Source organism: Sesamum indicum, linkage group LG1 (assembly GCF_026168435.1).
Source record: "Sesamum indicum cultivar Baizhima isolate 11 linkage group LG1, ASM2616843v1, whole genome shotgun sequence".
Taxonomy (NCBI): Eukaryota; Viridiplantae; Streptophyta; class Magnoliopsida; order Lamiales; family Pedaliaceae; genus Sesamum; species Sesamum indicum.
In genome coordinates this window covers 6,075,431-6,095,709 of record NC_142657.1, presented here as the reverse complement: position 1 = coordinate 6,095,709, position 20,279 = coordinate 6,075,431, and the positions used below count along the sequence as shown (strand labels likewise).

The 20,279-nt window shown below is 32.8% G+C and overlaps 4 pseudogenes; all 4 read left to right on the top strand.

The window, feature by feature from the left end:
- Positions 1-311: 311 nt before the first annotated feature.
- On the top strand, positions 312-1,175 carry LOC148789388 (adenylate isopentenyltransferase 5, chloroplastic pseudogene; annotated as a pseudogene).
- Positions 1,176-5,307: 4,132 nt separating this feature from the next.
- Positions 5,308-6,171, top strand: LOC148789387 (adenylate isopentenyltransferase 5, chloroplastic pseudogene; annotated as a pseudogene).
- Positions 6,172-10,303: 4,132 nt separating this feature from the next.
- Positions 10,304-11,167, top strand: LOC105180051 (adenylate isopentenyltransferase 5, chloroplastic pseudogene; annotated as a pseudogene).
- Positions 11,168-15,261: 4,094 nt separating this feature from the next.
- LOC105180052 (adenylate isopentenyltransferase 5, chloroplastic pseudogene) lies at positions 15,262-16,184 on the top strand (annotated as a pseudogene).
- The last annotated feature ends 4,095 nt before the right edge of the window (positions 16,185-20,279 follow it).

Sequence of the window (20,279 nt, the reverse complement as noted above, 5' to 3'; positions counted from 1 at the left end):
TTGTTCGTGATTCTCTCTAGAGCATACAAATGTTTGAAGTTTTTCTTCACACAAATCGTTTTGAAGAAGAGAAATTAATCCAAGAGTTGAGAAGGGCTTGTCACTCTATGATAGATAGAAATTCTAAAATAGTAGATTGTATTTGGTACAAGTTTTGTTTTAGAGTATTCTAACACGTGTCCTTTTTCTTTTTTTATTTGTGTGATGAAATTGACAGGTGTTACAAAAAGTAAAAGTAATTACCAATTAAAATCTCGATCTCCGCTTGGAAGCCAGCACAATCTAGCATGACAAACTTTTCAGTTCAGGGCATGATGAACAAGCACCAAGGAAAGGATAAGGTGGTGGTGGTATTGGGTGCCACTGGCACAGGCAAATCGCGCCTGGCGATAGACCTGGCCACCCGTTTCGGGGCAGAGGTCATCAACTCGGACAAAATTCAGGTCTACAAGGGCCTTGACATAGTAACCAATAAGGTGAGCAATGAGGAATGCCACGGCGTGCCGCACCATTTGCTCGGAATCATTGATCCCGAGGTGGATTTCACTGTACATGATTTTGTGCATCATGCATTGCTGGCTGCTGATGCCATCGTACAAAAGAATCGGTTACCAATCATTGCTGGAGGGTCCAATTCCTTCATACAGGCACTTGTCACTGACAACACTGAGTTTTCCTCCAAGTACGAGTGTTGCTTTCTCTGGATGGACGTGGCGATCCCGGTCTTGCACTCGTACGTGTCGAAAAGGGTTGATCAGATGGTGGATAGCGGGTTGGTGGAGGAGGGCAAGGCATTTTTTGACCCAAAAATTCGTGACTATGATTATGGGATTAGGCGTGCCATCGGGGTCCCCGAGATGGATGAATTCTTCAGGAGTGAGGGTCTAGTCGATGGTGAAACTAGGGCTAAGCTTCTTAAGGCAGCTATAGATGAAATTAAGATAAATACTTGCAAATTAGCTTGCCGTCAAGTTGAAAAGATCTTGAGGATGAGGGAGGAATTTGGGTGGCAGATCTATCGGTTAAACGCCACAGAGGTATTCCTTCAATGTGGTGGAGATGCCAATGATGCATGGGAGAAATTGGTGCTGGAGCCGAGTACGAACATGGTGGCTCGTTTCATTTGCAAAGAAAACATAGATCCGAAACCTACTGCATATGAACAATTAGTATGATCAATTATGTACGTTCGTGCATATGAACAATTAGTATGATCAGCAAAATTTTGTAGTTCTACTGATATACTGAGTTAAAATTCATGGCAGTACATTTAGTGTGAAAGCATTAATATTCAATGCTTTGATCAACGAAATACATATGTAATCCAATTTATACAAATTTAAACTCATGTCTGTTCGATTGGCATTATCAACAAGAAATATATATAATCCTATTTGCGTCTAGTTAAACTTGCCGATTCATTTAGTACGATCAACAAAAGAAGTAATCCTTACTCAAACTAAATTAATACTCACTTCCATATGAGTATGATCAACGAAGGACGTAATCCGTACTCAAACTAAATTAATACATACTTTAATATTATGCTTCTACATATGTATGAACAAAATTTATTATCTCTACTTATACCAATTAAACTAGTGTTCGAGCAGTTAGTGTGATTATTAAAATGTTAAATCCTACTTATTTGTATAGGTATAAAAATACAGTTTCTGTCTTGTAATTTATGAGGGGCTGTCATTTTTTGTCCTATAGAAGTTATGATAATTAGTTTTTACAATACTAAAATTATAAAAATTATAGAATTAATAGAATTAAAATTACTAAAATAATTAGTGTTATCAATAAAATATAAGTAAAAATACTATGGATGAGTAGGTGGATATATATGTACACATATATATCTGGAGTTCTTGAAGAAAGTTGAAAATTAAATCAAATTATTCGCGATTGCACTTGAGGTTGATGTATAAATTTGTAATACGGATATATTAGTATAATATGACTAACACAAATTGTGATTGCATGTTAATTTTTATGATATCTATAAAAGCGTATTAATCATCGCTATATTCTTGAATATGAACGAGGAATAAGATTTGTGATTAATTCTTGTAACATTTATCTAAGTTAATAAAACTCATATACGTATATTTATGGTGCTTCCATCAATGAAATATTTAGTCCTAGTTACCAAATTAAACATTATTTATAGAATTATTTTGAAATATAATCCTACTCATATCAATTTAAAGCTCATGTCAGTACAATTAATATGTCAAGATAAGTTGCAAATTGTCTTAATTATAAATGTGAATATATTAATGATGTTTGTATCAATAAAGTATAATATAGTCTTGTGCGAACGTATTTATACCAAGTAAAAATTCATGTTCCGTGTATTTATTATGATCATCAAGTGAAAAATCGTGTACGTGCAATTATTTTGGTGTACCAAAGAAGTTATTATGTTGGTCCAGTCTAAAACCAATGTTCATACAATTAGTTTACAAGCATAATGTGATGCTTTTACTAACAAAATATATATGTACCTTCTTGCATATGAACAATTAGTATGATCAACAAAATTATGTAGTTCTACTTATATACTGAGTTAAAATTCATGGCGGTAGAATTAGTATGAAAGCAAGAATATTCAATGCTTTGATCAACGAAATATATATGTAATCCCATTTATACTAATTAAAACTCATGCCCGTGCGATTAGCATGATCTACAATAAATATATTTAATCCTATTTGCAGCTAGTTAAAAGTTGCCGATACATTTAGTACGATCAACAAAAGATGTAATCCCTACTTGTTATAATTTGTAGCCTATTGACTTATTAAAAGGCCGACCTTGGCAGCCCAATTACCTGACCCACTTGGCGGCCCACAATCGACCCGGTAACCCGACCCATCCAATCTACCTACTTATATCACACCCCTAGCCCTAAATTTCAGTTTCCCTCTTATTTGTTTTTTCTGCGCTGTCTACTTCCTCTCCTCTCCGAATCCTCTCTGTGATTTTCTGCCTTCTGTTCTCCGACAGCCAGGGCCATTTTCATAAACAAATCTAATGGTTTAGGAAAGCCACCAAGGTTTTCCTTCTCTACCACTGTTTTCACCCCTTTAAATAGGGGATTCTCCCTTTCGGCTAAAACATGAATCAAGTTGTTTATCTCCTTCACCATTCGCCAAAGTTCTTTGTGAAATATTTTGTAGGGGTCCCTATGACCGTGTGATACTGAGATCTGAGTGATCGGAGTTGTGGTCGGGTTCTTGGTTTGTGGAGTTACCGTGAGTCGGTTCATTGTGGAAACAGTGCCTTGTGACCGTATTCCTTTATCGAGATATTGGATCTAGCTGCTTTAAGCATGTTAATCACTATACTATTGATTTAATTAGTTCATTATTTCTTTCATTTGTTATTATCATTTAAGTTGTATATTGGCCTGTAATAATCGATGGTGTTTCGTACTCCAATTTTTGTAATAGTTGGATAGGATTTTCTAGTGATTTCCGCTCTATACTACTCAAACTAAATTTATACTCACTTCCATATGAGTATGATCAATGAAAGAGGTAATCCATACTCAAAATAAATTTATACTTACTTCCATATGAAGCTTCCACATAAGCATGAACAAAATTTATAATTTTGACAATTTTAGTAATTTATATTAACTGTTCAAACACTAGTTTAATTTGTATAAGTAGAGATAATAAATTTTGTTCGTACATATGTAGAAGCATCATATGGAAGTAAGTATTAATTTAGTTTGAGTACGGATTATATCCTTCGTTGATCATACTCATATGGAAGTGAGTATTTGATTCGTTTGAGTAGGAATTACATCTTTTGTTGATCGTACTAAATGTATCGGAAAGTTTTAACTAGTCGCAAATAGGATTATGTATATTTCTTTTTGATGTGCATAGGGATAAAGTAAATCAAATTATTCGTGATTGCATTTGAGATAGATGAATAAATGTATAATGTGAATATATTAATATAAGATGACTAACACGAATTGTGATCGCATGTTAACATTTATGATATCCATAAGAGCATATTAATTATTGCTATATTCCTGAATATTAACGAGGAATAAGTTGTGTGATTAATTCCTGTAACATATAATGAAGAATTCATGTAAAATAATTCAGGAAACTAAATTACTACTGCATACAATAGCGTTATTACAAAACTAAAACAAAATAAACTAAAATAAATGGATCAATCAGTAACATCAACGGATGGATACTGCAACTTAATTACTTTCATATAAATCATGGACCACAAAATGTCCAAATACATGAATCAATTGCATATAGTAACAATTACAAGAATAGTATAATTAACATTCAGAATTTGCTCCAATTAAATTTCAGTAAATCTAAATAAGAGATAAAATCTGTAGAACACATTTATTAACGTTAAATTAATATCGATTTTGTCATTATAATATATCTTTTTTTCATATATAGTAGGTTGACAAATTAATGAGGATACCTTTTGAGATTCAAAATTCAATTTTGTAAACTCACTTGACTTTACTCAAAAGCAAATGACTACGTACTTTGTCATTATCTTTTAATTTCTCATAATTTTTTTCTCATTCAATATCGTAAAATTACTCATTATACATCCCAAGAATTTTTTTTACAAAAAATAATTATCGATGGATTTATTGCATCTCTTATGGTACCTGCACGGTGTAGATTTTGACATCTTAATTATGATTAGTATTTGTATTATCTTTTTACGACAGCTTCGCAATAATTAATGATTCTTTTCCTATTCCGTAAATACAGTAAAAAATACTGTAATTTGGACAGAGCCTTACTCATGATTTATTTGAATTGTTATATAGTAAGTGGATAGGGATAGGGGTGTAGTTATTACCATGAATGGCTTGATTTGTTCTACATTATGTGTACGTATGTGTGTATAAATACCCCCCTACACATCCTATGTTTCTTCATGTTTCAAACAATTGTCCAGGTAATTTCTTTCACATCAATGGAACTTGTTCGTGATTCTCTCTAGAGCATACAAATGTTTGAAGTTTTTCTTCAAACAAATCGTTTTGAAGAAGAGAAATTAATCCAAGAGTTGAGAAGGGCTTGTCACTCTATGATAGATAGAAATTCTAAAATAGTAGATTGTATTAGGTACAAGTTTTGTTTTAGAGTATTCTAACACGTGTCCTTTTTCTTTTTTTATTTGTGTGATGAAATTGACAGGTGTTACAAAAAGTAAAAGTAATTACCAATTAAAATGTCGATCTCCGCTTGGAAGCCAGCACAATCTAGCATGACAAACTTTTCAGTTCGGGGCATGATGAACAAGCACCAAGGGAAGGATAAGGTGGTGGTGGTATTGGGTGCCACTGCCACAGGCAAATCGCGCCTGGCGATAGACCTGGCCACCCGTTTCGGGGCAGAGGTCATCAACTCGGACAAAATTCAGGTCTACAAGGGCCTTGACATAGTAACCAATAAGGTGAGCAATGAGGAATGCCACGGCGTGCCGCACCATTTGCTCGGAATCATTGATCCCGAGGTGGATTTCACTGTACATGATTTTGTGCATCATGCATTGCTGGCTGCTGATGTCATCGTACAAAAGAATCGGTTACCAATCATTGCTGGAGGGTCCAATTCCTTCATACAGGCACTTGTCACTGACAACACTGAGTTTTCCTCCAAGTACGAGTGTTGCTTTCTCTGGATGGACGTGGCGATCCCGGTCTTGCACTCGTACGTGTCGAAAAGGGTTGATCAGATGGTGGATAGCGGGTTGGTGGAGGAGGGCAAGGCATTTTTTGACCCAAAAATTCGTGACTATGATTATGGGATTAGGCGTGCCATCGGGGTCCCCGAGATGGATGAATTCTTCAGGAGTGAGGGTCTAGTCGATGGTGAAACTAGGGCTAAGCTTCTTAAGGCAGCTATAGATGAAATTAAGATGAATACTTGCAAATTATCTTGCCGTCAAGTTGAAAAGATCTTGAGGATGAGGGAGGAATTTGGGTGGCAGATCTATCGGTTAAACGCCACAGAGGTATTCCTTCAATGTGGTGGAGATGCCAATGATGCATGGGACAAATTGGTGCTGGAGCCGAGTACGAACATGGTGGCTCGTTTCATTTGCAAAGAAAACATAGATACGAAACCTACTGCATATGAACAATTAGTATGATCAATTATGTACGTTCGTGCATATGAACAATTAGTATGATCAGCAAAATTTTGTAGTTTTACTGATACACTGAGTTAAAATTCATGGCAGTACATTTAGTGTGAAAGCATTAATATTCAATGCTTTGATCAACGAAATACATATGTAATCCAATTTATACAAATTTAAACTCATGTCTGTTCGATTGGCATTATCAACAAGAAATATATATAATCCTATTTGCGTCTAGTTAAACTTGCCGATTCATTTAGTACGATCAACAAAAGAAGTAATCCTTACTCAAACTAAATTAATACTCACTTCCATATGAGTATGATCAACGAAGGACGTAATCCGTACTCAAACTAAATTAATACATACTTTAATATTATGCTTCTACATATGTATGAACTAAATTTATTATCTCTACTTATACCAATTAAACTAGTGTTCGAGCAGTTAGTGTGATTATTAAAATGTTAAATCCTACTTATTTGTATAGGTATAAAAATACAGTTTCTGTCTTGTAATTTATGAGGGGCTGTCATTTTTTGTCCTATAGAACTTATGATAATTAGTTTTTACAAGACTAAAATTATAAAAATTATAGAATTAATAGAATTAAAATTACTAAAATAATTAGTGTTATCAATAAAATATAAGTAAAAATACTATGGGTGAGTAGGTGGATATATATGTACACATATATATCTGGAGTTCTTGAAGAAAGTTGAAAATTAAATCAAATTATTCGCGATTGCACTTGAGGTTGATGTATAAATTTGTAATACGGATATATTAGTATAATATGACTAACACAAATTGTGATTGCATGTTAATTTTTATGATATCTATAAAAGCGTATTAATCATCGCTATATTCTTGAATATGAACGAGGAATAAGATTTGTGATTAATTCTTGTAACATTTATCTAAGTTAATAAAACTCATATACGTATATTTATGGTGCTTCCATCAATGAAATATTTAGTCCTAGTTACCAAATTAAACATTGTTTATAGAATTATTTTGAAATATAATCCTACTCATATCAATTTAAAGCTCATGTCAGTACAATTAATATGTCAAGAAAAGTTGCAAATTGTCTTAATTATAAATGTGAATATATTAATGATGTTTGTATCAATAAAGTATAATATAGTCTTGTGCGAACGTATTTATACCAAGTAAAAATTCATGTTCCGTGTATTTATTATGATCATCAAGTGAAAAATCGTGTACGTGCAATTATTGTGGTGTACCAAAGAAGTTATTATGTTGGTCCAGTCTAAAACCAATGTTCTTACAATTAGTTTACAAGCATAATGTGATGCTTTTACTAACAAAATATATATGTACCTTCTTGCATATGAACAATTAGTATGATCAACAAAATTATGTAGTTCTACTTATATACTGAGTTAAAATTCATGGCGGTAGAATTAGTATGAAAGCAAGAATATTCAATGCTTTGATCAACGAAATATATATGTAATCCCATTTATACTAATTAAAACTCATGCCCGTGCGATTAGCATGATCTACAATAAATATATTTAATCCTATTTGCAGCTAGTTAAAAGTTGCCGATACATTTAGTACGATCAACAAAAGATGTAATCCCTACTTGTTATAATTTGTAGCCTATTGACTTATTAAAAGGCCGACCTTGGCAGCCCAATTACCTGACCCACTTGGCGGCCCACAACCGACCCGGTAACCCGACCCATCCAATCTACCTACTTATATCACACCCCTAGCCCTAAATTTCAGTTTCCCTCTTATTTGTTTTTTCTGCGTTGTCTACTTCCTCTCCTCTCCGAATCCTCTCTGTGATTTTCTGCCTTCTGTTCTCCGAGAGCCAGGGCCATTTTCATAAACAAATCTAATGGTTTAGGAAAGCCACCAAGGTTTTCCTTCTCTACCACTGTTTTCACCCCTTTAAATAGGGGATTCTCCCTTTCGGCTAAAACATGAATCAAGCTGTTTATCTCCTTCACCATTCGCCAAAGTTCTTTGAGAAATATTTTGTAGGGGTCCCTATGACCGTGTGATACTAAGATCTGAGTGATCGGAGTTGTGGTCGGGTTCTTGGTTTGTGGAGTTACCGTGAGTCGGTTCATTGTGGAAACAGTGCCTTGTGACCGTATTCCTTTATCGAGATATTGGATCTAGCTGCTTTAAGCATGTTAATCACTATACTGTTGATTTAATTATTTCATTATTTCTTTCATTTGTTATTATCATTTAAGTTGTATATTGGCCTGTAATAATCGATGGTGTTTCGTACTCCAATTTTTGTAATAGTTGGATAGGATTTTCTAGTGATTTCCGCTCTATACTACTCAAACTAAATTTATACTCACTTCCATATGAGTATGATCAATGAAAGAGGTAATCCATACTCAAAATAAATTTATACTTACTTCCATATGAAGCTTCCACATAAGCATGAACAAAATTTATAATTTTGACAATTTTAGTAATTTATATTAACTGTTCAAACACTAGTTTAATTTGTATAAGTAGAGATAATAAATTTTGTTCGTACATATGTAGAAGCATCATATGGAAGTAAGTATTAATTTAGTTTGAGTACGGATTATATCCTTCGTTGATCATACTCATATGGAAGTGAGTATTTGATTCGTTTGAGTAGGAATTACATCTTTTGTTGATCGTACTAAATGTATCGGAAAGTTTTAACTAGTCGCAAATAGGATTATGTATATTTCTTTTTGATGTGCATAGGGATAAAGTAAATCAAATTATTCGTGATTGCATTTGAGATAGATGAATAAATGTATAATGTGAATATATTAATATAAGATGACTAACACGAATTGTGATCGCATGTTAACATTTATGATATCCATAAGAGCATATTAATTATTGCTATATTCCTGAATATTAACGAGGAATAAGTTGTGTGATTAATTCCTGTAACATATAATGAAGAATTCATGTAAAATAATTCAGGAAACTAAATTACTACTGCATACAATAGCGTTATTACAAAACTAAAACAAAATAAACTAAAATAAATGGATCAATCAGTAACATCAACGGATGGATACTGCAACTTAATTACTTTCATATAAATCATGGACCACAAAATGTCCAAATACATGAATCAATTGCATATAGTAACAATTACAAGAATAGTATAATTAACATTCAGAATTTGCTCCAATTAAATTTCAGTAAATCTAAATAAGAGATAAAATCTGTAGAACACATTTATTAACGTTAAATTAATATCGATTTTGTCATTATAATATATCTTTTTTTCATATATAGTAGGTTGACAAATTAATGAGGATACCTTTTGAGATTCAAAATTCAATTTTGTAAACTCACTTGACTTTACTCAAAAGCAAATGACTACGTACTTTGTCATTATCTTTTAATTTCTCATAATTTTTTTCTCATTCAATATCGTAAAATTACTCATTATACATCCCAAGAATTTTTTTTACAAAAAATAATTATCGATGGATTTATTGCATCTCTTATGGTACCTGCACGGTGTAGATTTTGACATCTTAATTATGATTAGTATTTGTATTATCTTTTTACGACAGCTTCGCAATAATTAATGATTCTTTTCCTATTCCGTAAATACAGTAAAAAATACTGTAATTTGGACAGAGCCTTACTCATGATTTATTTGAATTGTTATATAGTAAGTGGATAGGGATAGGGGTGTAGTTATTACCATGAATGGCTTGATTTGTTCTACATTATGTGTACGTATGTGTGTATAAATACCCCCCTACACATCCTATGTTTCTTCATGTTTCAAACAATTGTCCAGGTAATTTCTTTCACATCAATGGAACTTGTTCGTGATTCTCTCTAGAGCATACAAATGTTTGAAGTTTTTCTTCAAACAAATCGTTTTGAAGAAGAGAAATTAATCCAAGAGTTGAGAAGGGCTTGTCACTCTATGATAGATAGAAATTCTAAAATAGTAGATTGTATTTGGTACAAGTTTTGTTTTAGAGTATTCTAACACGTGTCCTTTTTCTTTTTTTATTTGTGTGATGAAATTGACAGGTGTTACAAAAAGTAAAAGTAATTACCAATTAAAATGTCGATCTCCGCTTGGAAGCCAGCACAATCTAGCATGACAAACTTTTCAGTTCGGGGCATGATGAACAAGCACCAAGGGAAGGATAAGGTAGTGGTGGTATTGGGTGCCACTGCCACAGGCAAATCGCGCCTGGCGATAGACCTGGCCACCCGTTTCGGGGCAGAGGTCATCAACTCGGACAAAATTCAGGTCTACAAGGGCCTTGACATAGTAACCAATAAGGTGAGCAATGAGGAATGCCACGGCGTGCCGCACCATTTGCTCGGAATCATTGATCCCGAGGTGGATTTCACTGTACATGATTTTGTGCATCATGCATTGCTGGCTGCTGATGCCATCGTACAAAAGAATCGGTTACCAATCATTGCTGGAGGGTCCAATTCCTTCATACAGGCACTTGTCACTGACAACACTGAGTTTTCCTCCAAGTACGAGTGTTGCTTTCTCTGGATGGACGTGGCGATCCCGGTCTTGCACTCGTACGTGTCGAAAAGGGTTGATCAGATGATGGATAGCGGGTTGGTGGAGGAGGGCAAGGCATTTTTTGACCCAAAAATTCGTGACTATGATTATGGGATTAGGCGTGCCATCGGGGTCCCCGAGATGGATGAATTCTTCAGGAGTGAGGGTCTAGTCGATGGTGAAACTAGGGCTAAGCTTCTTAAGGCAGCTATAGATGAAATTAAGATGAATACTTGCAAATTAGCTTGCCGTCAAGTTGAAAAGATCTTGAGGATGAGGGAGGAATTTGGGTGGCAGATCTATCGGTTAAACGCCACAGAGGTATTCCTTCGATGTGGTGGAGATGCCAATGATGCATGGGAGAAATTGGTGCTGGAGCCGAGCACGAACATGGTGGCTCGTTTCATTTCCAAAGAAAACATAGATCCGAAACCTACTGCATATGAACAATTGGTATGATCAATTATGTACGTTCGTGCATATGAACAATTAGTATGCTCAGCAAAATTTTGTAGTTTTACTGATATACTGAGTTAAAATTCATGGCAGTAAATTTAGTGTGAAAGCATTAATATTCAATGTTTTGATCAACGAAATACATATGTAATCCAATTTATACAAATTTAAACTCATGTCTGTTCGATTGGCATTATCAACAAGAAATATATATAATCCTATTTGCGTCTAGTTAAACTTGCCGATTCATTTAGTACGATCAACAAAAGAAGTAATCCTTACTCAAACTAAATTAATACTCACTTCCATATGAGTATGATCAACGAAGGACGGAATCCGTACTCAAACTAAACTAATACATACTTTAATATTATGCTTCTACATATGTATGAACAAAATTTATTATCTCTACTTATACCAATTAAACTAGTGTTTGAGCAGTTACTGTGATTATTAAAATGTTAATTCCTACTTATTTGTATAGGTATAAAAATACAGTTTCTGTCTTGTAATTTATGAGGGGCTGTCATTTTTTGTCCTACTGAAGTTATGATAATTAGTTTTTACAAGACTAAAATTATAAAAATTATAGAATTAATAGAATTAAAATTACTAAAATAATTAGTGTTATCAATAAAATATAAGTAAAATACTATGGGTGAGTAGGTGGATATATATGTACACATATATATCTGGAGTTCTTGAAGAAAGTTGAAAATTAAATCAAATTATTCGCGATTGCACTTGAGGTTGATGTATAAATTTGTAATACGGATATATTAGTATAATATGTCTAACACAAATTGTGATTGCATGTTAATTTTTATGATATCTATAAAAGCGTATTAATCATCACTATATTCTTGAATATGAACGAGGAATAAGATTTGTGATTAATTCTTGTAACATTTATCTAAGTTAATAAAACTCATATACGTATATTTATGGTGCTTCCATCAATGAAATATTTAGTCCTAGTTACCAAATTAAACATTATTTATAGAATTATTTTGAAATATAATCCTACTCATATCAATTTAAAGCTCATGTCAGTACAATTAATATGTCAAGAAAAGTTGCAAATTGTCTTAATTATAAATGTGAATATATTAATGATGTTTGTATCAATAAAGTATAATATAGTCTTGTGCGAACGTATTTATACCAAGTGAAAATTCATGTTCCGTGTATTTATTATGATCATCAAGTGAAAAATCGTGTACGTGCAATTATTGTGGTGTTCCAAAGAAGTTATTATGTTGGTCCAGTCTAAAACCAATGTTCGTACAATTAGTTTACAAGCATAATGTGATGCTTTTACTAACAAAATATATATGTACCTTCTTGCATATGAACAATTAGTATGATCAACAAAATTATGTAGTTCTACTTATATACTGAGTTAAAATTCATGGCGGTAGAATTAGTATGAAAGCAAGAATATTCAATGCTTTGATCAACGAAATATATATGTAATCCCATTTATACTAATTAAAACTCATGCCCGTGCGATTAGCATGATCTACAATAAATATATTTAATTATATTTGCAGCTAGTTAAAAGTTGCCGATACATTTAGTACGATCAACAAAAGATGTAATCCCTACTTGTTATAATTTGTAGCCTATTGACTTATTAAAAGGCCGACCTTGGCAGCCCAATTACCTGACCCACTTGGCGGCCCACAACCGACCCGGTAACCCCACCCATCCAATCTACCTACTTATATCACACCCCTAGCCCTGAATTTCAGTTTCCCTCTTATTTGTTTTTTCTGCGCTGTCTACTTCCTCTCCTCTCCGAATCCTCTCTGTGATTTTCTGCCTTCTGTTCTCCGAGAGCCATGGCCATTTTCATAAACAAATCTAATGGTTTAGGAAAGCCACCAAGGTTTTCCTTCTCTACCACTGTTTTCACCCCTTTAAATAGGGGATTCTCCCTTTCGGCTAAAACATGAATCTAGCTGTTTATCTCCTTCACCATTCGCCAAAGTTCTTTGTGAAATATTTTGTAGGGGTCTCTATGACCGTGTGATACTGAGATCTGAGTGATACTAGTTGTGGTCGGGTTCTTGGTTTGTGGAGTTACCGTGAGTCGGTTCATTGTGGAAACAGTGCCTTGTGACCGTATTCCTTTATCGAGATATTGGATCTAGCTGCTTTAAGCATGTTAACCACTATACTGTTGATTTAATTATTTTATTATTTCTTTCATTTGTTATTATCATTTAAGTTTTATATTGGCCTGTAATAATCGTATGGTGTTTCGTACTCCAATTTTTGTAATAGTTGGATAGGATTTTCTAGTGATTTCCGCTCTATACTACTCAAACTAAATTTATACTCACTTCCATATGAGTATGATCAATGAAGGAGGTAATCCATACTCAAAATAAATTTATACTTACTTCCATATGATGCTTCTACATATGCATGAACAAAATTTGTAATTTTGACAATTTTAGTAATTTATATTAACTGTTCAAACACTAGTTTAATTTGTATAAGTAGAGATAATAAATTTTGTTCGTACATATGTAGAAGATTCATATGGAAGTAAGTATTAATTTAGTTTGAGTACGGATTATATCCTTCGTTGATCATACTCATATGGAAGTGAGTATTAGATTCGTTTGAGTAGGAATTACATCTTTTGTTGATCGTACTAAATGTATCGGAAAGTTTTAACTAGTCGCAAATAGGATTATGTATATTTCTTTTTGATGTGCATAGGGATAAAGTAAATCAAATTATTCGTGATTGCATTTGAGATAGATGAATAAATGTATAATGTGAATATATTAATATAAGATGACTAACACAAATTGTGATCGCATGTTAACATTTATGATATCCATATGAGCATATTAATCATTGCTATATTCCTGAATATTAACGAGGAATATGTTGTGTGATTAATTCCTGTAACATATAATGAAGAATTCATGTAAAATAATTCAGGAAACTAAATTACTACTGCATACAATAGCGTTATTACAAAACTAAAACAAAATAAACTTAAATAAATGGATCAATCAGTAACATCAACGGATGGATACTGCAACTTAATTACTTTAATATAAATCATGGACCACAAAATGTCCAAATACATGAATCAATTGCATATAGTAACAATTACAAGAATAGTATAATTAACATTCAGAATTTGCTCCAATTAAATTTCAGTAAATCTAAATAAGAGATAAAATCTGTAGAACACATTTATTAACGTTAAATTAATATCGATTTTGTCATTATAATATATCTTTTTTTCATACATAGTAGGTTGACAAATTAATGAGGATACTTTCTGAGATTCAAAATTCAATTTTGTAAACTCACTTGACTTTACTCAAAACCAAATCCTACGTAAGATATGGATAATCACTACGTACTTTCTCATTATCTTTTAATTTCTCATAATTTTTTTCTCATTCAATATTGTAAAATTACTCATTATACATCCCAAGAATAATTTTTTACAAAAAATAATTATCGATGGATTTATTGCATCTCTTATGGTACCTGCACAGTGTAGATTTTGACATCTTAATTATGATTAGTATTTGTATTATCTTTTTACGACAGCTTCGCAATAATTAATGATTCTTTTCCTATTCTGTAAATACAGTAAAAAATACTGTAATTTGGACAGAGCCTTACTCATGATTTATTTGAATTGTTATATAGTAAGTGGATAGGGATAGGGGTGTAGTTATTACCATGAATGGCTTGATTTGTTCTACATTATGTGTACGTATGTGTGTATAAATACCCCCCTACACATCCTATGTTTCTTCATGTTTCAAACAATTGTCCAGGTAATTTCTTTCACATCAATGAAACTTGTTCGTGATTCTCTCTAGAGCATACAAATGTTTGAAGTTTTTCTTCAAACAAATCGTTTTGAAGAAGAGAAATTAATCCAAGAGTTGAGAAGGGCTTGTCACTCTATGATAGATAGATATTCTAAAATAGTAGATTGTATTTGGTACAAGTTTAGTTTTAGAGTATTCTAACACGTGTCCTTTTTCTTTTTTTATTTGTGTGATGAAATTGACAGGTGTTACAAAAAGTAAAAGTAATTACCAATTAAAATGTCGATCTCCGATTGGAAGCCAGCACAATCTAGCATGACAAACTTTTCAGCTCGGGGCATGATGAAGAAGCACCAAGGGAAGGATAAGGTGGTGGTGGTATTGGGTGCCACTAGCACAGGCAAATCGCGCCTGGCGATAGACCTGGCCACCCGTTTCGGGGCAGAGGTCATCAACTCGGACAAAATTCAGTCTACAAGGGCCTTGACATAGTAACCAATAAGGTGAGCAATGAGGAATGCCATGGCGTGCCGCACCATTTGCTCGGAATCATTGATCCCGAGGTGGATTTCACTGTACATGATTTTGTGCATCACGCATTGCTGGCTACTGATGCCATCGTACAAATGAATCGGTTGCCAATCATTGCTGGAGGGTCCAATTCCTTCATACAGGCACTTGTCACTGACAACAATGAGTTTTCCTCCAAGTAAGAGTGTTGCTTTCTCTGGATGGACGTGGCGATCCCGGTCTTGCACTCGTACGTGTCGAAAAGGGTTGATCAGATGGTGGATATCGGGTTGGTGGAGGAGGGCAAGGCATTTTTTGACCCAAAAATTCGTGACTATGATTATGGGATTAGGCGTACAATCGGGGTCCCCGAGATGGATGAATTCTTCAGGAGTGAGGGTCTAGTCGATGGTGAAACTAGGGCTAAGCTTCTTAAGGCAGCTATAGATGAAATTAAGATGAATACTTGCAAATTAGCTTGCCGTCAAGTTGAAAAGATCTTGAGGATGAGGGAGGAATTTGGGTGGCAGATCTATCGGTTAAACGCCACAGAGGTATTCCTTCGATGTGGTGGAGATGCCAATGATGCATGGGAGAAATTGGTTTTGGAGCCGAGTACGAACATGGTGGCTCGTTTCATTTGCAAAGAAAACATAGATCCGAAACCTACTGCATATGAACAATTGGTATGATCAATTATGTACGTTCGTGCATATGAACAATTAGTATGCTCAGCAAAATTTTGTAGTTTTACTGATATACTGAGTTAAAATTCATGACAGTACATTTAGTGTGAAAGCATTAATATTCATTGCTTTGATCAACGAAATACATATGTAATCCAATTTATACAAATTTAAACTCATGTCTGTTCGATTGGCATTATCAACAAGAAATATATATAATCCTATTTGCGTCTAGTTAAACTTGCCGATTCATTTAGTACGATCAACAAAAGAAGTAATCCTTACTCAAACTAAATTAATACTCACTTCCATATGAGTATGATCAACGAAAGACGTAATCCGTACTCAAACTAAATTAATACATACTTTAATATTATGCTTCTACATATGTATGAACAAAATTTATTATCTCTACTTATACCAATTAAACTAGTGTTTGAGCAGTTAGTGTGATTATTAAAATGTTAATTCCTACTTATTTGTATAGGTATAAAAATACAGTTTCTGTCTTGTAATTTATGAGGGGCTGTCATTTTTTGTCCTACAGAAGTTATGATAATTAGTTTTTACAAGACTAAAATTATAAAAATTATAGAATTAATAGAATTAAAATTACTAAAATAATTAGTGTTATCAATAAAATATAAGTAAAAATACTATGGGTGAGTAGGTGGATATATATGTACACATATATATCTGGAGTTCTTGAAGAAAGTTGAAAATTAAATCAAATTATTCGCGATTGCACTTGAGGTTGATGTATAAATTTGTAATACGGATATATTAGTATAATATGTCTAACACAAATTGTGATTGCATGTTAATTTTTATGATATCTATAAAAGCGTATTAATCATCACTATATTCTTGAATATGAACGAGGAATAAGATTTGTGATTAATTCTTGTAACATTTATCTAAGTTAATAAAACTCATATACGTATATTTATGGTGCTTCCATCAATGAAATATTTAGTCCTAGTTACCAAATTAAACATTATTTATAGAATTATTTTGAAATATAATCCTACTCATATCAATTTAAAGCTCATGTCAGTACAATTAATATGTCAAGAAAAGTTGCAAATTGTCTTAATTATAAATGTGAATATATTATTGATGTTTGTATCAATAAAGTATAATATAGTCTTGTGCGAACGTATTTATACCAAGTGAAAATTCATGTTCCGTGTATTTATTATGATCATCAAGTGAAAAATCGTGTACGTGCAATTATTGTGGTGTACCAAAGAAGTTATTATGTTGGTCCAGTCTAAAACCAATGTTCGTACAATTAGTTTACAAGCATAATGTGATGCTTTTACTAAGAAAATATATATGTACCTTCTTGCATATGAACAATTAGTATGATCAACAAAATTATGTAGTTCTACTTATATACTGAGTTAAAATTCATGGCGGTAGAATTAGTATGAAAGCAAGAATATTCAATGCTTTGATCAACGAAATATATATGTAATCCCATTTATACTAATTAAAACTCATGCCCGTGCGATTAGCATGATCTACAATAAATATATTTAATTATATTTGCAGCTAGTTAAAAGTTGCCGATACATTTAGTACGATCAACAAAAGATGTAATCCCTACTTGTTATAATTTGTAGCCTATTGACTTATTAAAAGGCCGACCTTGGCAGCCCAATTACCTGACCCACTTGGCGGCCCACAACCGACCCGGTAACCCCACCCATCCAATCCACCTACTTATATCACACCCCTAGCCCTGAATTTCAGTTTCCCTCTTATTTGTTTTTTCTGCGCTGTCTACTTCCTCTCCTCTCCGAATCCTCTCTGTGATTTTCTGCCTTCTGTTCTCCGAAAGCCATGGCCATTTTCATAAACAAATCTAATGGTTTAGGAAAGCCACCAAGGTTTTTCTTCTCTACCACTGTTTTCACCCCTTTAAATAGGGTATTCTCCCTTTCGGCTAAAACATGAATCAAGCTGTTTATCTCCTTCACCATTCGCCAAAGTTCTTTGTGAAATATTTTGTAGGGGTCTCTATGACCGTGTGATACTGAGATCTGAGTGATACTAGTTGTGGTCGGGTTCTTGGTTTGTGGAGTTACCGTGAGTCGGTTCATTGTGGAAACAGTGCCTTGTGACCGTATTCCTTTATCGAGATATTGGATCTAGCTGCTTTAAGCATGTTAATCACTATACTGTTGATTTAATTATTTTATTATTTCTTTCATTTGTTATTATCATTTAAGTTGTATATTGGCCTGTAATAATCGTATGGTGTTTCGTACTCCAATTTTTGTAATAGTTGGATAGGATTTTCTAGTGATTTCCACTCTATACTACTCAAACTAAATTTATACTCACTTCCATATGAGTATGATCAATGAAGGAGGTAATCCATACTCAAAATAAATTTATACTTACTTCCATATGATGCTTCTACATATGCATGAACAAAATTTGTAATTTTGACAATTTTAGTAATTTATATTAACTGTTCAAACACTAGTTTAATTTGTATAAGTAGAGATAATAAATTTTGTTCGTACATATGTAGAAGATTCATATGGAAGTAAGTATTAATTTAGTTTGAGTACGGATTATATCCTTCGTTGATTATACTCATATGGAAGTGAGTATTAGATTCGTTTGAGTAGGAATTACATCTTTTGTTGATCGTACTAAATGTATCGGAAAGTTTTAACTAGTCGCAAATAGGATTATGTATATTTCTTTTTGATGTGCATAGGGATAAAGTAAATCAAATTATTCGTGATTGCATTTGAGATAGATGAATAAATGTATAATGTGAATATATTAATATAAGATGACTAACACAAATTGTGATCGCATGTTAACATTTATGATATCCATATGAGCATATTAATCATTGCTATATTCCTGAATATTAACGAGGAATATGTTGTGTGATTAATTCCTGTAACATATAATGAAGAATTCATGTAAAATAATTCAGGAAACTAAATTACTACTGCATACAATAGCGTTATTACAAAACTAAAACAAAATAAACTTAAATAAATGGATCAATCAGTAACATCAACGGATGGATACTGCAACTTAATTACTTTAATATAAATCATGGACCACAAAATGTCCAAATACATGAATCAATTGCATATAGTAACAATTACAAGAATAGTATAATTAACATTCAGAATTTGCTCCAATTAAATTTCAGTAAATCTAAATAAGAGATAAAATCTGTAGAACACATTTATTAACGTTAAATTAATATCGATTTTGTCATTATAATATATCTTTTTTTCATACATAGTAGGTTGACAAATTAATGAGGATACTTTCTGAGATTCAAAATTCAATTTTGTAAACTCACTTGACTTTACTCAAAACCAAATCCTACGTAAGATATGGATAATCACTACGTACTTTCTCATTATCTTTTAATTTCTCATAATTTTTTTCTCATTCAATATTGTAAAATTACTCATTATACATCCCAAGAATAATTTTTTACAAAAAATAATTATCGATGGATTTATTGCATCTCTTATGGTACCTGCACAGTGTAGATTTTGACATCTTAATTATGATTAGTATTTGTATTATCTTTTTACGACAGCTTCGCAATAATTAATGATTCTTTTCCTATTCTGTAAATACAGTAAAAAATACTGTAATTTGGACAGAGCCTTACTCATGATTTATTTGAATTGTTATATAGTAAGTGGATAGGGATAGGGGTGTAGTTATTACCATGAATGGCTTGATTTGTTCTACATTATGTGTACGTATGTGTGTATAAATACCCCCCTACACATCCTATGTTTCTTCATGTTTCAAACAATTGTCCAGGTAATTTCTTTCACATCAATGAAACTTGTTCGTGATTCTCTCTAGAGCATACAAATGTTTGAAGTTTTTCTTCAAACAAATCGTTTTGAAGAAGAGAAATTAATCCAAGAGTTGAGAAGGGCTTGTCACTCTATGATAGATAGATATTCTAAAATAGTAGATTGTATTTGGTACAAGTTTAGTTTTAGAGTATTCTAACACGTGTCCTTTTTCTTTTTTTATTTGTGTGATGAAATTGATAGGTGTTACAAAAAGTAAAAGTAATTACCAATTAAA